Source organism: Lipotes vexillifer, unplaced genomic scaffold, assembly GCF_000442215.2.
Source record: "Lipotes vexillifer unplaced genomic scaffold, Lipotes_vexillifer_v1.1 scaffold3000, whole genome shotgun sequence".
Lineage (NCBI taxonomy): Eukaryota > Metazoa > Chordata > Mammalia > Artiodactyla > Lipotidae > Lipotes > Lipotes vexillifer.
The window spans coordinates 1-20,214 of NW_006777115.1; positions in this window are offsets into that span (position 1 = coordinate 1).

The window sequence follows — 20,214 nt, forward strand, 5'->3', positions numbered from 1 at the left end:
TATATATATATATATATATATATATATATATTCTTTTTCATATTCTTTTCCATTGTGGTTTATAACAGGATATTGAATATAGTTCTCTGTGTTGTTATTTATCTATTTTATATATAGTAGTGTGTATCTGCTAATCCCAAATTCCTAATTTATCCCTGTTTTGTAGCTAAGTTCATTTGTACCATAATTAAGATTCCCCATATAAATGATATCATATGATATTTGTCTTTGTCTGACTTACTTCACTCAGTATGATCATCTCTAGGTCCATTCATGTTGCTGCAAATGGCATTATTTCACTCTTTTTTATGGCTGAGTAATATTCCATTGTGTATATGTACCACATCTTCTTTATCCTTTCATCTGTGGATGGACATCTAGGTTGCTTCCATGTGTTGCCATTGTGAATAGTGCTGCTATGAACGCTGGGGTGCGTGTATCTTTCTTTTCTTTTTTTTGGCCACACTGTGTGGCATGTGGGATCTTAGTTCCCTGACCAGGGATTGAACCTGTGCCCCCTGCAATGGCAGTGGGGAGTCTTAACCACTGGACCGCCAGGGAAGCCCCTGCATGTATCTTTTCAAATTAGAGTTTTCTGTTCTAATTTTTCAAAATCTTTCCCTGCTCCATGGTCAGAAAGTTTAAAAGGTTTTCTTTTGACATTTAAATCTGAAATGTAACTAGAGTTGATTTCTATGTATTGTGTGACTTAGGGATCTAGTGTCTTTTTTCTTCATATGCATATTTTTTTTAAGTAGAGGACGTTTCCAAGATGATAGGAAATGTGAATGTTAAGAAAAAGGAGGGGCTTCCCTGGTGGCGCAGTGGTTGAGAGTCCGCCTGCCGATGCAGGGGACACGGGTTCGTGCCCCGATCCGGGAAGATCCCACATGCCGCGGAGCGGCTGGGCCCGTGAGCCATGGCCGCTGAGCCTGCGCGTCCGGAGCCTGTGCTCCGCAACGGGAGAGGCCACAACAGTGAGAGGCCCGCGTACCGCAAAAAAAAAAAAAAAGAAAAAAGAAAAAGAAAAAGGAAAAAACAAACAGAACTGGGTTAGAGATTATAGGAGGTTAAGAAGAAAAGGCTAGTCCTCAACATTTATTAAATTCAAGGGGTAACCATGGGTGTTTCCCCTGCTCCCCTGTCCCTTTGGCATGTGTCAGTTTGGGCTCAGTTCAGCATCTATATTGATTGGATGAGTCCATGAGCTAGCTTGGGTCATGGTGGTGACGAAGAGCACTTATATAAAAGCCATACTATTAATTTGTTCACTTACCTTAAAAATACCTATTGAGCATCTGGAACTGATATACAAAACGGAATAAGAATAGTCTCCGCCCTCAAGGAGCTCATTGTCTGAATAAAAACACAGTGCGGTCTTCAGTGTAGTTTCATAAATGGATGCGAACACCTTATGTTCAATAACCTTAACAGTTAAAGTGCAGTCGTCCCTCAGTATCTGTGAGAGATTGGTTCCAGGACCCCTCACGGGTACCCAAATCCAAGGATGCTTAATGGGCCCCTTAGTGGGTCCACAATAACCACAAATTCCACATCCACGGATACGGAGGGCCAACTGTGCTCTGTGTATGCTTTCCCACTAGTATTCGTGACCCCCTTTTATACGTTTAATTGAGATTCACAGAGAGGCTCAGGGACTCAAAGGAAACACAGCTAGTTAGTACAGGGCCAGAAGTAGAATCTAGATTTTTCTCTTAGTCTGGTGTTTTTTCAACTATGCCATCTCTTAATTTCAATTTTCTAATGGAGTTTATTACACAATTCTGCTAAATCTCTTTCTATCTTTCCATCTATCAGTCAGTCTCTATCCTTCCATCTACCAGTTTATCTGTCCACGTATCTACCTTTGTCGATACATTCGTCTGTGTATGCATTCATCTGCTAATCTGCCAACCAATCTGAGTAGATAGAGTGGGTGATGGGAAGAGTATAGGGGAGGGATTGAGGCTTCCGGCCTTCAGCCAGTTCTCAAGCTCCTTTCCAGCCAATTGCCTAACATCAAGCAAGTTACTTGATCCCTTTGCAACTCATTTTCCACATCTGTAAAATGAGGGATGTGGACTAAATGCTTTTTCAAGTGTGGTGTGGTTCTAATGTGATTGCTACTAACTTGATTTTTCAAAGTATTGTCTCATTTAATACTGTTTTATTCACTAATAGATAATTGACTTCACATGTGTGCACCTTTTGTCTATGATTTGGGGCAGATTTCTCACTGAGCGTCAACGTTTCCTGAGAACTAAGTGGCCCAAGAAGGGGAATAATAAGACTAATCTTGCAGGACTGTTGTGATAATTAAATGGGATACATATGTATATCAGTTAGGAAAGTGTTTTTAAAAATTTAGTTTATTGAAGTGTAGTTGATTTACAATGTTGGGTTAATTTCTGCTGTACAGCTAAGTGATTCAGTTTTATATATATATATATATATATATATATATATATAAAACTGTATATACAGTTATATATATATTATTTTTCATATTCTTTTCCATTATGGTTGGTTATAGGATATTGAATACAGTTCCTTATGCTGTACAGTAGGACCTTGTTGTTTATCCATCCTATATACAATAATTCGCATCTACCAATCCCAAACTCCCATTCCATCCTTCCCCCGCCCCCCGCCCCTCCTTGACACTACAAGCCTGTTCTCCAGGTCTGTCTGTCTCCAGATACATGCCCAGGAGTTGTTACGAAGGAAGAGTGAACGTGCATCTGCTCGAGACTTTTTCATCCTCATTTTTACAATCCAGGAATTTCAAAATACTTAGGGAGTGTTAGGTCATCCGCAGACCTTTTTCTCTTTGTTACTCACCTACAGTCCGACAGTCTGCTCTGAATCTCTGCGGGGTGTCTCACCCATACCTGCAGCCCAGGAGTGAGTGACTCAGCCTGTAGGATAACTCCCTTTTCCCCAGTACGACTTGTCAACTTTATTTCATTGCTGTGGCATGTTTCGTGCCCTGTGGCTGGTAAGCAAGACAACCGAGGCAGGAAACAAAAGCAAATTCCCTCCTTCTGAGTCAAAGCAGGAGGTCTGCCAATCTAGACCTAGGAGACAGGCTCTTACACCTTGCTCAGACCTCCAGGGAAGTTGTTTTTCTCTTCCTCAAGCTCCCTCCCTTCCTTCACCTCTTACCCCCAAGAAAAGAAGCCATAACCTGGGAGCTCTTTTTACCTGAAAAATAAATCCACGGGCAGGATCTTTCATGTTGTGTTTATCAAAAAAGAGAATGCTTATGTCATTGACTTGTCTAAAATCGAATATTGGTTTCTGCAAGGTTTGATGTGTCCGGTGTTTGTGGAACTGGGTTACACATTAGGATTCTCTGACTACAGCACAGCCGGATTGTCTGTGCAGATGTGGAAGTTTGTGGTCACGAAGACACCATGATATAATGAACAGAAAAGGCAGGGATTTGACATTTCTGAGCCCCATTTTCCTTATCTGGAAATGGGGATTAAAAATAACTCCTTTTGGGGTTTTTGTGAGAATTAAATGAGAGTATGTGTAAGGCACATGTAAAAATATAGCCTTGATCTAGACGAAGGTAATTCTCCCCATGGACTTTCTATGTAACCCTCACCTCATTACCGGTTTCTGCCTTAATTGTCCCAAATGACAAAACAGAGATTATTATATTTGCCACAGAATCATGTTTTCAAAAGCTTGAACTAGTAAAGTATAAATCGGTCCAACTTTTCTGGAGGCAATTTAGCATTATCTATCAAAAATTAAAATCACAAACAACCTACCAATCCCACAACAGGACACTGGGTAGGTAAATTATTATAAATCTATAAAAAGGAATACCATCTAGGCAGCCGTTAAAAATCATGTTGTAGAAGGACATTTATTCTTATGGGAACTATTCATCCTCTATCACTAAGTGAAATATGCGAACGGTAGAACAGGATACACTGTTTGATATTTTTTAAGAAATAAATAAGAAATAAATAAGAATAAATAAGAAAGTCACATATACACATGGAAAAAAATACTGGAAGGTCCCAAGCAAAACATTAATCATAGTTTTCTATGGTTAGAATCCAAGTGATTTTTGTTGTCTTTCTTCGTGCTTTTCTCTGTTTTACAAGTTTTCTTTTCTGAGTATACTTTATTTCTTTAATTAGAAAAAAATGTTTTTAAAATATGGCTACAACATGAATCTGGTTTTCAAATGAGCATTATCGTTTAATCCATGATCTCTCCCTTTAAAATGCTTTAGAATGACTTAGAAAAGAATTTATAAATGTGTGCACAGGAAGATGGCTGAGAGGAAATACATCAAAAAGCGAACAATATTATCTCTCTGTGGTAGTTTATGAGTGATTTTATTTTTCGTCTTGCACTTTTCTGTATTCTCAAAATATCTAGAATCCGCATGTATTACTTTTAGAAATAGGAAACATGCTTTTAAAATATCTGTTGAATACTTATTGCTTATTAAAAGTCATGTTTTCTTACTGCCTCCTGTGAGAGCTGGTTGATGTGAGCTTTTCTCTTGGCTGAATTTAGTTTACCTTGCGGTAAATAAATTGGCTCAGAGGAAGCCCATGATTCTCAGTTTCATGATGTCTACTTTGAACAAAATCTAATTTCTTTTCTTTTAAAAACCTTTCATTCATAGTTCGGGGTGATTTTCATTTGTGATATCAAGTTATTCAAAGCTCAAGTTCTAAGATGCCGGAGGGCAGACGGTTCTCAAGCACAGCCAGCTGAATCGGAGGAAAGCCTGAAAATCTTCTGGGCGATTCTGGCCTCGAAGGATTGTCAGCCTGATTCCAGATCAAAGGGGCTCGGATAAATGCATTAACTTTAGATTCCTGCTCCCTGAGCCTCAGACCCACTGGATGCTTGCCCATCTGGGCTGAGCCCTGTAGGCGGGATGTGTCTTGAGGTCACATCTCTAGCACAGATCTCCATGTCTGGTCAAACAACCAGAGTGTGTTTACCAACATGAGTGATATTTTCAAGGTCAATGCTGGGCTTCTAGCAAAAGAAAAAAATAATTGATATTCAAGCTAGAAAATAGGGAAAAAGACAAACGAAGCTGTAGGTCTGTTTTGAAGCTCTCCGTCCAGCAAATAATTTTAGGGATGCCTACAGGTAGATGACTTTGGGACCAGGTTACATTTTCCCCATCTTTTTTTCTCTTAAAGGGTAAGAGTTATTTGTCTGTTGGAAACAGCTTTTATCGACAAATGTGAACAATGCTGACGTGTCCTTAGCATAAATGCCATCGCAGAGGAGAAAATGAACAATGAAACAAACGGCAATGCATTTCTTTCAGTTAGTGGCACCCCAAGCAACACAGTGGCTCAGGCCAGAAATCTGGGAGTCATCCCTGCCTTCTCGCTCTCTTTCACCTCCTCCTGCAGTTCCAAACCCTCACCACCCGTTTCTCCTGACCACCCCTTCTCCAGCTGCCACTGGTGTCCTGGCCTGATCCTGGTGGCTTCCCTGACCCTCCACAGGGCAGGAGTCTTGCCTTCCAAACACAAATTCAAAGATAAAATTAAGGATTTTAAAATGTTGACAGCAGGGCCTTAAACTCCAAGCCCAGGGCCTGTGTGACTACTCAGGTCACCTGCCCATGAGGCCGGCCCCGCCCCGCGGGGTGCTTGCCCAGCAGTTTCCTCGCGCCTGTGGCGTTTGGCCTGGAACTTCCTGCCCGTTCTCTATTTCCATCATCCCCCACCCCCTCCTTGTTCTTTAAGACTCACTTGGCTTGCGTATCCGTGCCAAGAAATCCCTCCAAACTTCCCTTCGTACAACCCTGGACTCCCAAGCTGGGGTGGGTCTTTCTCCTTGGAGTTCCTTCTAGACAGTTGTTCCCGGAAGCTGGGCCCTAATCACTCACTGTATGAGCACCTGGGGCGGTTCTGACAATGAATCTGACCTCAGGGGAGGGGCCCGGGAATCTGCAAAGCTCTCAAGTAGGTCTGTGCACCCCATACTGAGGTCTGAGGACGAACACCCCTGACCCCAGGGTCTGTGTTCAGTTCCTCTGTTTCCTGAACATCTGACACAACGCCTGGCACCTCAGGGTGTGCCCTGGCCTCCGGAGGAGCTCCAGAAGTGGGAGAGATGCTCTCTCCACAGATGTGAATGAGAGGGTCTCATTTCCTCTGGTTGGGAGCCCTCCTGGAGGGTCCCAGGCTGGCGGCAGGCAAAGGAGACTGCAAGGCCCCAAACTGCTAGCATTTCCTTTCGGGTGTCCCCCTTGTCCTCTCACAGAGAGGTGACATCAAGAAACGAGCTAAACCCCAGGGCCTTGCCACTGGTTTGCATCAGGCCCAGAGCCAAAGGCAGCAGCGAACTTGGCCGTGGCTGAGTTTAGCCCAGTCCCGGTGCCGGCGTCGGGAGTATCCATCACCGACGTCCAGGGACCTGTGCCCCAGGCCTGACAGCTCCCACCCAGCATCCCCAGCCCTGGGCTCACAGAGCAACGCCCAGGATGCTGTAAAGATATGAGTGATGGGCCCTCTCCAGCCTCAGGCCCAGAGCAGGGCATTTCTCTGCAGGGAGGGGAAGATGCCCCCTGGGGGTGGGAGGGTAGGCAAAGGAAGGGCAGTCGGCCTGAAATATTCCACCATCGCTCACTCCTGTCTTCCCCGTGGGGTGGAGGGAGCAGCTGGTGCAGCTCAGGGGCCACCTGTGCGTCCTTGGCTCAGCCCAGAGGTCTCAGCTGGTCACACTCCCAAGACCAGCCCGGGGCCCTCCTAGATCAACGAGCCCCCCAACCAGCAGGCCACCTCCGGTCCTGGGGTCTCCCCATCACCCTCCCTCACAGCGTCTGGGGCATCCCGAGTCCTAGCCTCCTGTGGCCCTATGTCAGGCGTATCTACCCCAAGCAGGAAGACCGCTTCACAAAGACTTGGCCCTCTCTCTCCTGTTTTGATTAGATACAGAGTGTTTTTGCCTTGTTTAAAAAAATATTTTTGGTTTCTTTTATGGCGGTTTCAAACAGTAGCTCTTTCTAATTAGGGGCATAGTCAAATTTGGATCTCATGCCAGCTAAACTAGGCAACATTTCGAGGCATCAGGAAGCTGTTCCAGAGAGGGATGCCCTGCAGTGCCCATAGCAGGAAGAGGAGGGGTCCCCCCATGGACCACTCCGTAATCGTCAGGAGCCAGGTGTCCGGTGGTCTGCGTGTGGCTGCCTGAGTAGTCGGATGTCTCACGGATCACAAGGTAATTGGGGCCACTTCTATATCAAGTGCTTCAGCCACATACAATTTCTCACTCTTCCGGGACATTTTCCTTCATCATTATCATCATCATCACCCAGTATTAACAGCTTCAATCTATCGAGGGCTTCATACGTGCAAGGCATGGTGTGAAGGTTGTCCTGAAAGAGTTTCATTATATCCCATCACAACCCTGAAGTGTGGCCGTTATTAGCCCCATTTATGGATGGGATGATGGAGGCCTGGAGGTGCAGGTCACCTGTCCAATGTCATACAGATATTAGGATTCAAAGGCACGTTGCGCTGTGGCCACAGTGAACCTTTGCCCACACGGTTGCCTCATGGATCACTTCCTTTTTTAGGGCCTCCCCAGCCAGCAGGCAGGGATGCTCAGTATCACCTTTTTTTAGCCCTCCATAGCAATCACCACAGGCATTTACATTTCTGTCCACCTGTGCTATAATAAAAAGAACAGGTATATTTTTGTCTTTATCCCCAGTTCATGGCACAGAGTTCTTAAAACCTTTAGAATTTCCTGAGCGATAAGAGTGTTATTCATAGCACTTTGACCACACCTGAGTTTGTACTAATCAGTTGGCTCACAGGGGTTCCCAGAGGAACCAAACACGTAGTTAGAGGGTTGGAACTTCCAGCCACACCCCACCTCACCTTCCACTCCAGGGAGGGGAGAGGGGCTGGAGATTGAGTTCAATCCCCAGTCATGCCTACATAATGAAACTGCCCTAAAAATCTCTGAACTACAGGGTTGAGGAGTTTCTGAGCTGGGGACCACACTCAAGTGCCAGGAGGGTGGTGCACCCCAATTCAATGGAGACAGAGGCTGCTGTGCTGGGGACCCTTCTGGTTCTTGTTCTGTGTAGCTCTTCACTAGCTGTTCATTTCTATCCTTCATAATAAACGGTAATCAGAAGTCTAGCACTTTCTTGAGTTCTGTGAGCCCTTGTAGTATATTATTGAACATGAAGGCGGGTCATGGGAACCACTGAGTTTGTAGTCAGCTGGGAACCGCATTTGCAGTGGGTCTGAAATGGGAGTAGCCCAGTGGCACTGAGCCCTTGACCTGGGGGGGTGGTCTGTACTAACTACGGGCAGTTAGTGTCAGCATTGGATTGAATTGTAGGACACCCAGTAGGTGTCGGAGGATTGAAGCACTGGTTGGTTGGTGTTGGAAAAACCGTCGTCACACCAGCCTGCTCACCCATGAACCTCTAGGTCTGCGGAGGGACTGGACAGCACAGAGCCTGGCACGGTGCTTATACTCACCACGTCCCACCCCTTAATCTGCAACTTCAGGCTCTCAACCTCCAGGTTTAGCTCCAGAAACCTCTCTTTATCTTCAGTTAGTTAATGAAACAGATATTCACTGGGTTGGTTTCAGTGAGCTTGGCCTTCAAATGAGGCTGTTAGTAAGTTTCAGGACACAATGCCTAAGGTCACATTGATACTCGGTGACAGGGCAAGGACTGGGCATCCCAGTCTCGCAACTGGAACATCTCTCTCTGCCTCACTGTCTTTCAACTTTCCAAAGAGTCCTTATTCGATGCCACAACAATCCTATAGGACCAATGCAAAATCGAGTCACTGTGAAGATTTAGGACACAATGAAAATTGTTCCCAGCTCTGTGTCACGCCCATTCTACTCTCCAGATTGGCCTTTTCTCCCTCAGGCAGTATAATTGACCCTAGCATCTCAGCTTTTCCCCACCCACCGAATATTGGGAATCATAGGCCTCTCTGTCTGAAAGCCTCTGAGGGCAGGTCGGGAAGGAGATGACTCCAGAAAGGTTCCATGCTGTCAGCAGCTTCCACGGCAGAGATGATTCACTGGGGCCCGGCTCATTCCTGATCACGGAGGCCAACTGGGCATCTGTCATCGTCTCCCTCCTCTCCCGGAAACGGCTTCTTCAAAAGGGTCTGTAGCCGCCCTGCAGGGAGGCCTGTTCAGAGCCTCTGGGGTTGTTGGAAGGTGAAGGGGGGGGGGGGGGGGGGGGAGGGGGTCCTCTCCTGTGGGGGGGGGGGGGGGAGAGGGTGGAGGGGAGACCTGGAGAGCTGCCACCCGAGTGAGGCCGGTGACAGGAAGAATCTATCCATCTTGTGTGCAGCGCCAAATATGGTGCTGGGGCTCAGTAGGTAATAAACAATGGTCACATAGCTGGCTCGACAAGGAGAGACATGACAGAGGAGAGCGAAGGGAAGGCCTGACGTCACCTTGTGCGGTTCCGGCTGAGCAAGCTGGCTCACCCCAGGTTGCTGGAATCCCATATTTGTCCTTGTTGAGCCCACATGTGCTTTGTTCTTGACAGATGTGCCCAAAGCGAGAAGGGGGAAACTGAGGCCACGGAGCATGTTGAAATGGGTTCTCGGCACTGCCCCTTGGGCCAGTAGACTTTCCGAGGGCCTGGTATGGATTGAGCCCCTGTCTTGCAGTTTCAGCTTGCTTTTGGCAGCAGCAGCCAGGCTCTCAGTGACATGAGAGCAGATGTCATTGCTGGAAAGACAGTAAGCCCCCTACATACGAACGTTCAAGTTGCGAACTTTCAAAGATTCGAACCTATGTTCTCATGTCCAATCACGTAAGTGAGTTCACGTGTCTGGCGTACGTTGTCACGTGCGTGCATCCTCTGCAAGTGGTTGTGCTTTTGTGTACATCGCTGTACGGTACTGTATGGAGTACGGTAGTACAGTATCTTTATTTCAAACCCAGGATGTCTGGAAGCAAGCTTAAGAGCAGCAGTGATGTAGCTGGTACTGCTAAGAAGTGCCAGCTGTTGTGCTGGACTACTGTACTTTTCAAGGTACTCTACCATACGATTAAAAATGTTTTCTTTACTTTTTGTTTGTTTTTTATGTATTATTTGTCTGAAAAGTATCATAAACCTATTATAGTACAGTACTATCTAGCTAATTGTGTTAGTTGGGTACCTAGGCTAACTTTGTTGGACTCACGAACAAATTGGACTTACGAACGCATTCTCGGAACGGAACTCATTCGTATGTAGGGGACTTACTGTAGCCAGAACTGTTAAGTGTTCACTGTGAATGGTTTAAGCCCACGTTATAAAATTTTGAGTTTTAGATATTCCAGGACAGCTGTTTGTAGAGGTCTGGGGAACCCACAGACACCTAAGGCTGGCCCAGGTGACCAGTGCCGCCACTTAAAAATCTGAGAGCAGGGCATGGTGTTTCCCATCAGGGCCAAAGGGCTGGCATACCTGTAAGGGCAGTGGGGCCAGGGCCACCTCCAGTGGTGTCTTCCTGCACACCAGTGTCCTGCATCAGCTTCATAAACAAGGGGGACCTTGTCCTTTTGCCTGTGCCTGTGTGTGTTTGGCTTTTTTTCTTTTCTTTTAATTTTCATTTTATATTGGAGTATAGTTGATTTACAGTGTTGTGTTAGTTTCAAGTGTACAGTTATACATATATTTGGCTTTTCTTAATACAGTTATGAGATGTATCTGGAGCTTGTGTCTTATACGACCACAGAGAGGAATAGCTGATGAAGGAGGTAAGATCACGCTGTGGTGAGAAGAACACAGGATTTTGAGCCAGAAAGACCTACCTGCCTTTGCATCCCAGCTGTGCCCATCCACACCTGTGAACCCTTTGAGTGTCCAACCTACACACCAAGCTTCCATTTATCCATAAAACAGTGTGATCTCTCCCACTTTGCACGGTTTGCATGAGAGTCAGAAATAGCCCTCCAGAAGGTCAGTTCTCAATAAATTGTGATTGTAGTTGCTACTGAAACGCGTATGTGTTCTTGTACACTTAAATGACAAATTACCTATAGGTCATTAACGGCTAGAAGAAAGTCTCCTTCCTCCTGCACATTTTTGTGGTTCAGAGCTCTTTCCAACAAGCTGTGGCTTTAAAAATGCAGATGCCTTCTGCAGAAGAGAAAAAGCTTTCCGAGGAAAGCCAGAGGACATCCTGTTCTGATTAGCACGTCTCCGTCTGCACTCTAAGGCCTGCTCTCGCCCGTCACAGAATGTTGAGCAGGGATCTGGATCGGGACGGCTTGGAATCGCGACTGCGGGCCCGCCTGACCGTGAGACTGGGATCCACTACTGTCACCTTCCTGCCGGTCATTCTCAAGGAAAATGCACTTAAGGTTTCAGAAGAAGCTGCAGGGGTGGTCAGCAGCCCAAGGAGTGGGAGCCAGAGGTGGGGACTGGAGAAGACGCAGGTCCTGGGCTGCCCTGGAGGTGGCAAGCTTTCCGTGCTGCTGATGGCAACGTGGCCGCCACACTTGGTGAACCAAGGCATGGCCACCATATGAATTTCATGCTCTCACATTGATTGGACCCATTCCTGTTTGCTCTCCACCATCACTGTCTAAAATGGAAAATTAGGAGATCCACATGCATTTGCTTCATATTGTCCAGGATGGAAAACCCTGATCCTTCGTCCCAGAAGAAAAACATCTGGGAGGCCATCAGATATTAAGCCTTAAATGTCACGGAGAGATAATGTCCCAGAGCCGTATGAGCTCTGATGGGCCAAAACGGGGAGGTAAATGAGCTAAAAATGGGAAACGAATTAGGACATCTAAACAGATAGGCAAGTCATTATTAGCACAATAATAGGATTAAACCTAAAACACGACTTATTAGTTTTAGTTGTGAGTTTGCAATTCATATTTCTCCCACAGTGCAGCTACATTAAGAATAGTAGATTAAATAAAGAAAGAAAGAATAATGGAAGAATGTGACAATTGTCATATATCACCTATAAAGTTCCACGTTTTCACTCTGTGGCAACAAAATCGGTGATCTAAACATCAACAAGTAGAGCACATTATAAACAGTTACATACCATTATCTCCGTAAAGTCATTACAACAGAAATAAAAACCGTTTTTTATTTTAACTATTAATATTCATCAAATGTTAATGAAAATACCTAACAAATAATTAGGAAAAACACATGGCTTAAGTAACGAAGATGAAGGAGATGATCATTGCTGTGAAAACTTAATCTACAAAATAAAGAACATACCATTAGTAGACTTAATTATGTCATTAAATATTTAATTTTACTTTCACTACTAAATTTTGTTTGTATTTTTCATATTTTAAATGTAAAGAGCTTCTTAATAAGATTTGTCATTACGGCAACATCAAAGGCCGGAACATTTAAGTTTGACTTACTGTCTTCATCAAATTGGTCAAACATCATTTTATTTACCATTAAATGAAATGAACAACCCTCCTTGCAGTTTACTACACGTTATGCTTTATTCAAAAGGGGTTTAATAATCATTCTAGGTTATACCCACAAAAATAATGTTTTCTAATGTCGAAGAAAATTCATTGCTTTCCTTTTACATTTTTTTTTTCTCAGTGAGTATCACACAATGCCCCACATTTCCTACTGTTTGTGTAGGAGAATATAGATCGGAGTCTGCCTTGCTTGCTTATAGAATAGGTCCTTTGACACCATTCACAATTAGATCATTCGTTTCCTGAGAGGTGATCCCATCACTTATAACTCCCGCTTCTGGACAAATCTCATTTCACAGGTTTAAGGTCACAGCGAGTAAGTTAGTTTCCTGGTATTGGTGAATGGCACTCAAAACTCTCAGCCTCCAAATATCATACGATATCGTTTATATGTGGAATCTAAAAAAAAAAAAAGGTACAAATGAACTTATTTACGAAACGGAAGTAGAGTCACAGATGTAGAGAACAAACTTATGGTTCCCAGGGGAAGAGGTGGGGGGAGGGATAAATTGGGAGATTGGGACTGACATATACACACTACTATATATAAAGTAGGTAATTAATAAGGACCTGCTGTATAGCACAGGGAACTCTACTCGATACTCTGTAATGGCCTATATGGGAAAAGACTCTAAAAAAGAGTGGGTACATGTATAACTGATTCACTCTGCTGTACCCCTGAAACTAACACAACATTGTCAATCAACTAGACGCCAATAAAACTTTTTTAAAAATTAAAGTAAATAAATAAAAGCATAAGAAAAGAACAAACAAAACTCTCAGCCTCACCTTAGCACTCAGTGAGAGCTTCATCCGTCTCAAGCGCCCCATGCAGGGCCTGGCTGGATCACTCAGTGGGCACAGCCAGAGAAGCACACACAGCACAAGGACACAGCTCCCATGGCTCACGAGAGCCAGTGGCATGCATCCGTCCCCATCCCTATTCAGCGACATCACAGTGGCAGCTGGAAATCAGCTATGAAGCATGTACACCAAGGACACTGGCAAATGATACAAATCGGGGCTCTGCTGCACACCGGAGAGCCCGTTGTTAAACACTCACCAGCACACCACTGCATACATCTACAGGGACCAGGACATGACACCCCACTTCTCTCCCACCGTCGTCTCCTGCCCCTTCACTACCTGGGTCTTGATGACCCGAAGCCCAGCTGGAGGAGTAGAGATGCTCTGTGGTTGCCAGCAGCCCAGGGTACCAAGTGCCCACCTGGGCTTCGAACATCTCTGTGCCGTGGGGCAGGTGAAGCTTTCTCCCCCTGCCGTCTGCATCTCCTGACCAGCTCTTATTCCGGGTCAGGCAGCTGAGGCAGTGGGAGAAAGGCCCGCGCCCAGCTTTTCCTTTGCTGCCAGAATATAAAGAGCTCTCTGTGGGGAGAGGAGGGCCCCTCCTCTCACAAACATCTTCTGATGGAATCACTGCCCAGGAGCCTCTCAACCTGGGCTCTAGGGCTCAGAAGGAAGCTGGAACCAGGGGCAAGTGCCCAACTGTCCCAGTTGGGCAGTTGGGCCGGGATGAGGGCTTTCCCCGGGATAGAAGGACATTCAGAGCTAAAAGCCAGGATGGTCCAGGGCAGCCCTGGGAGGTGGATCCCCTTCGGGGCATCTCCTAGCATTATTCGCTGTGAGGCTCAGAGCAGCCCTGGGTGGGGTCTGGAGAGGCAGATCCACTGGAAGACAGATGTCTGTTTGGAAAGGCCTCTTCCTCCTCTGACAGCAGCTGGAAAGAATAGGAACAGAGAGAAGGAACCAGAAGTTCCCGGGAGAAATCCAGTGTTTCCGTCCTTGGGCATAAATGAGGGGTCTGGAGTTCTGTCTTTGATCCATTTAGGAACTCAATTACATAACCTCCGGGACTTTGGGGTGGCCTGAGCCCCCAGAGCCTGGGAGAGGCCTGTGGAAATGCAGGCCCAGCCTCTTTCCTCCTGACTGCCAGGCCTGTGCAGGCTCATCGCTATTCCAGGCCTGTGAGGCCTCCCCATGTTTCCCAGTCACCAGACACACGCTTTTCTGGGTTTTCCTTTCCTACTCAGCTAGCAGTGCCTGACTCGCATCTGGATGAGGGGCAGCAGAGTGGCATGTCAGCCTGTGGACACCAGACAAACAGGCCCATCCTGACCCCCGTGGCCACCCTGGCCTGTGATTCCTTCCCTAGGACACCCTGGCCCTTTTTAGATGAGATGTTGGAGTAGATGCTCAAAGTGCCACTTTTACAGAAGGAACAATGACCAGAATAATGACGGGGCGACTCTCCCTGCCTCCCCACACTTACCCTTGCCCTAGAATGGAGCCATTCTCCATAATATCCCGGTTTTCCCACCTCTGCATGGAGCTGGGCAGTCAGGAGGCCCAAGGGGTGCTGGTTTAACGGTGGTGCCGAGGTGCACACCTCACTCCTGAGGGGCTCTGCCCACACAGGGGGCACTCAGGCACAGGCTACCCGCAAACTTCCGATCCACCCCCTCCCCCCCTCCCTCTTGGCAACCACAAGTCTGTTCTCTGTCTCTGTGAGTCCGTTTCTGTTTTGTAGATAAGGTTTTTTGTGCCCTATTTTAGATTCCACATATAAGCGATATCATATGATATTTGTCTTTCTCTGTCTGACTTCACTTAGTGTGATAAGCTCTGGGTCCATCCATGTTGCTGCAAATGGTATTATTTCATTCTTTTCATGGCTGCATAGTATTCCATTGTGTGTGTGTGTGTGTGTGTGTGTGTGTGTGTGTGTGTGTGTGGTGTGTGTGTGTGTGTATCACATCTTCTTTATCCATTCACCTGTCGATGGACATTTAGGTTATTTCCATGTCTTGGCTATTGTGATAAAGGACACATTTAAATTTCCTTTTCTAAATATCTTACCATGTAGTTCATGACCATCAAAAGAAGGACTCTTTTTTCTTTTTTTTTAATTTTAATTTTATTGGAGTACAGTTGATGTACAATGTTGTATCAGTGTCAGGTGTACAGCAGATTGATGCAGTTATACATATACATGTATACATATATTCATTCTTTTTTAGAGTCTTTTCTCAGGAAGGGCTCTTTCTGATTGCTGAGGCTTAGTATCATTCTGTGCTGGGAAAACACCCAGCTATTAGCTTGAACTGAATCAGTGAAAGAAGGCCGACTCCTGTCCTTAAAGTCTTGTTTCTACTCTAGTGGTTTCCCACCACGTGAGGAAGGGTGTACCCTTCTAGCTTCTTCATTCACAGAGGCCTCAGGAAGATTAGATACTCAGGGGCAGACTGAGAGACCCGAGCTGGGCAAGGAACAGGAAGTGAGCTACCCGCATGGACATCTGTTGTGTGCTAAACCTGCCACAGGGCTTTACCTTATTTAACCCTAAAAGCAATTGTGTGACCTAACGAATAGCATTCCCATTTCACAACGGAGGCAAACCCAGAAGGGTTAAGAAACTGTCTCAGAAAGGAACACGCAGGAAGGGATACAGATGTGCCTTGAACTGCGTCTGTCTGATTTCACTGGCCCAGAGACTGAGATTGTTCGATGGAAATTCTCCTTCACCTTAATCACAGGAGGGCCACGGTTCAACGGCAGAGAAAAGTATTTGAGGTTGACTATGTGTTCAAGATTGCGTGTGTGTGTGTGATTATTGCTCCCACAGTGAGACATGGCCAGTGGTTAGAACCAGTGCCTGAGCCAAACAGACCTATTTTCCATTCTTCTTTGTGTTCTTTCTTTGTTTTCTTCCTATGTATAAAGGAAAATTCTAGAGCCTCACTGTCTAATACAGTAGCCATCAGCCACATGTGGCTACTGAGCCCTTGAGACATGGCTCATTGAGATGTAACTGTAAAATGCACACCAGATTTCAAAGACTTAGTATGAAAAAAGGAATATGAGAGATCTCATTAATAATTTCCAAATTGATTTTATTGAAGTGATAATAGTTTGGATATATTGGCGTTAAATAAATTAGATTAAAATTTGTGTTATCTGTTTCTTTTTACCTTTTTCACGGGGCTACTAGAGAATTTTAAGTTACGTTTGTGGCTCGAATCTTATTTCTGTTGGAGAGCGCCGGTGTCTGCAGCACCGCGTTTGTAAGTCCTGGGATAAAAGATGGATGACTTGTTAAAACTCTCCTCAGCCGGAGAAGACGCTTTCATCCTATTAATACCCACGCTGAAACAAAGTGAAGTTGGTTGTGTATAAACACGGCCTGGGCCTCTGCCTCCCTGGCCCACTGGGATGTGCTCAGGATACTGGCTGGGGCAGCTCACGTCTTGTCCAGCTGCACCCAGAGCTCCTGGCACTCTGAAACATCTCTGCCTTAAACAGCACTAACGTTTCTTCCCTGAGCAAAGTGCTTCGTCATTCCTCTCTGGGAGGAAGGTAGGGGATGAAACCGTGACCCAGAAAAATAGCCTGATCTCACCAAGGTCGTTACTGAAGGTCACGACCAAGCCAAGCAGAGCATGCGGTCTACTTTGGCGTTTACCACCCTGAGCAGCCTGCAGATGCTTTTCTGGTCGATGATCTTAACTGCAGGAAAGCAGGTTCAGTACCCAGGCTTGGGGGGAAAGGGATTACAGTGTCTGAGAGCCCCGACCCCTCCCCTGCTTTTGGCATTCCACAGTCTCTGGGCTCAATGACTTTTTTTTTCTCCTCTCAGAGATGGAAAGTGCTGGAGTATCCCCCTTTGATGATTTAAAAGTGTTGTGTGCCTTTTGCTCTTTCCTCTTTATATCCAGCCCTCTCCTTTCTCTGGGCTGCTTTTACACCCGTTTCCATAGCAACCACCTCTATTGCATCCCTGCCTGCGTAGAGAAATCTTGCAGATGCCAGTAGGGATCCAACACCTTCCAGGAGCTACTTTGACTCCCTGTCTCCTCCTCTCCCCACACTAATTTTCTTGCCTTTCTTCTCCCGAGGAAGCTGCCCCTTCCTCCAAGTACCTACAAGCCCTTGGGGATGGCCCCCCTGGTCCATGTGAGCCTGAGGATAAGCGGGGAGAAGGCTGGTGCCGGAAGAGAAGGCAGAAATCTCTAGGTCTTATTATAAATCTTAATTCTTCATGTGGCTTCGACGCAACACGCTAAACATAAAAGCTCTCGGGGGTGGAATCAAAGGCACTGAGGCCCTGAGAGCAGTGGGGTTAGGCTCTCCAATCACTGTTGGACAAGCGTCCTTACCTGAAGGCTGGCAGAATACACAGAGGCTACCTTGGCCATCTTTGCTACAAACCTCACCCAGGTCTCTCTCCAGTCCCCACTCACCTCTACCCCAGCCTCATGACAAGCTCATGACCGTACCTGTGCACTTGAATTTCTTCATTCTGTGTATTCCCCCAGAGAGATCAGCCTCCGTTCCTTATTGGTTTGGAGGACAGGGCAGACGTGCACACACACACACACACACACACACACTTATCAGGGCTTTGAAGACCCCCAACAACTGAATCACCCACCTCCCCCCCAGGGCCAGGCTCAGCTGGCCATCTTGGAAGGCAAGGGGAATGGGTCTCCATCAGTGACCTCCCGAAAGCTTTTGAAGATTTTTCGCCCACCATTCCTCCTTGGAACTGGATATTATTCTTTTGATTACACAAGCCTGACAGCCTGATCATAATAAACACGTAACTGAAGAGAACCTATCCCTTTCCAGCAGCATTATTTATTCACCTAAAGCAAAGGCTGAGCTATATTTAGCATCTGATGTCAGTGGGCTGTTTGGATTCTTGGAAATTGGCAGGAAGCCACCTCTCACATGATATATGAAATCACTGATAAATGCTTCTTTTCACCAAAAGAAAAACAGCTTAATAGATGCGGCCTTTCTCTGCTCCCCCTTCCCCTCCCTCTGTCTCCTCCACCATCCTCCCGCCCGCCCTTTCTTCATCTGGGATTTGTCTTTCTGTGGCACAGCTCAGCAGAGCCTGTGAAGTGGAAATGAGTTGCTCAGTATCACAGATCAAAATGAGGCTGTTGGGATGCTCAGGATGGTTTTTTCCTCTCCTAGATCCTGGAAGGCTGCCAAAGCGCCAGTGAATCAGACACAGACGCACAAAAAGGCAAGTCTATACAGCCGTGGCTTTATGGGGCCGAGTATTTATGGCGGAACACTAGCTCTGGGTTGCTGTTTTGCAGGCGAAAATGGGAAGTCGATAGTGATTCAGGATTGCCATTAAGTGTGAAAACAGTCCCGGTACAGATTGTGTGTAATAAGCCAAATAGAGGGAGAAGCTTTAAGAAGCTCTGGATTTGCCACCCTAGATCAGCCTTGGGCCCCATCAAGTGCAAGCTCTTGATTTGTGTGGTGGTTAATAACACCTCGAGCTCGGAACAAATCTTTCTGCCTTCCCTCTACCTTCTCTGCCACGCACTGGGTCTATCATACAAAGCTGGTGGAGGCATTGGACAGGGTTGTGCATGTGAAATTAAATTATTTCTCGCCCTCCTGCAGAGATCAGTTTATATGGCCCGAAGCACAGGATTTAATTACCCTTATCTTAGCTCCTGTAAGAACCAACATCACTACTGATCATGGATTCACCCAGCCCCTCTCACCATCAGCTGTAACGTTTAACTCAGGACCCGCAGCCGAAGCCAGGTGGATGGTCTGACTGGCCGTCGGAAACAGGGAAGCGGCACCTCCAGCGGTGGTTTATTTCCATTTCTTTGTCCTGAGCTCCATCCAGTGACCCCGTGTTCTGACACTGGAAGGTATTGTGAAGACAAGAGAAGGGCTTGTTTTCAGCCCTCTAGCATCTAGGGTCCCTTCGTTAAGTTCCGCTCTATCATGTGCTCTGTCAAGCAGTCCTGGCTGGGTGATGTCGACCATGGGCGTGTGAGGGACTTGGAGAGTTTCAAAAAACCCACAGCAACAGTGCCTTCAACTGGCCCTTCTCCCACACCCACACATGCATGCAACACTCCCCTTCAGCCTGGGTGAGAGGGAGAAACAAGAAGGCGAGAGGAGGAAGTGTGAGCAAGTGAAATCCGTGCTCTTTGTGACTCTGTCTTCACATCTTACCAGGCAGGGGAATCGGTGGATGGAGGGATGAATAGACAGATAAACAAATGGGCAGATGAACGGATGGACCCATTCCTCAATCAGTAAGAAAACCCACCACAAAATAAACACAGGCTGTAGTTCGAAGCTGTTTTCCATTCAGTCCTTCAGTTAGCATTCATTGGGGGCTCCATAATAAAAACTGCAGGTGAGTGAAGGTCTTTGTTTTCACTGGGATAATTTTTTAATTCTTAAAATGAGGGGTGCGGGACCCAGATGACCTGTCAGCTCCCTTCCAGACTCTGAAATGTTAAGGTTCTGTAACTGTGTGATTCTGTGACGTTATGAGTCACCTGGCGTGAATGAACTCTTTTCTGAGAGGTAGCTGGCCTCCTCTCCCCCGAGGTGAGGTGAATGAGTTCTGTCTCAGACACAGATGCTTCTGGAACACTCCCTGCAGGGGTGACTGCCACTCGTCTGGGGCCTGAAGGAACCAGTAAAAACCCTTACTCGGGATGAACGTTTGGTCCCACTGAGAATACTGCTCACTTGGGCTCTGTGTAGGGCCACATCGTGTTTAGAATGACAATGATGGTTTCTGTTTTAGGCGAGGAGTTGTTCTTTTGGCCTGAGCTGCTTGAGAAGCTGACTGCTGTTTCTATCAGCCCCAGATATCACATAGCATAGTACCGTGGCCTCTAGCAGAGTGACACACGACAGTGACAGTAACCCACTTGCCCATCTCTGGACGCTGGCCAG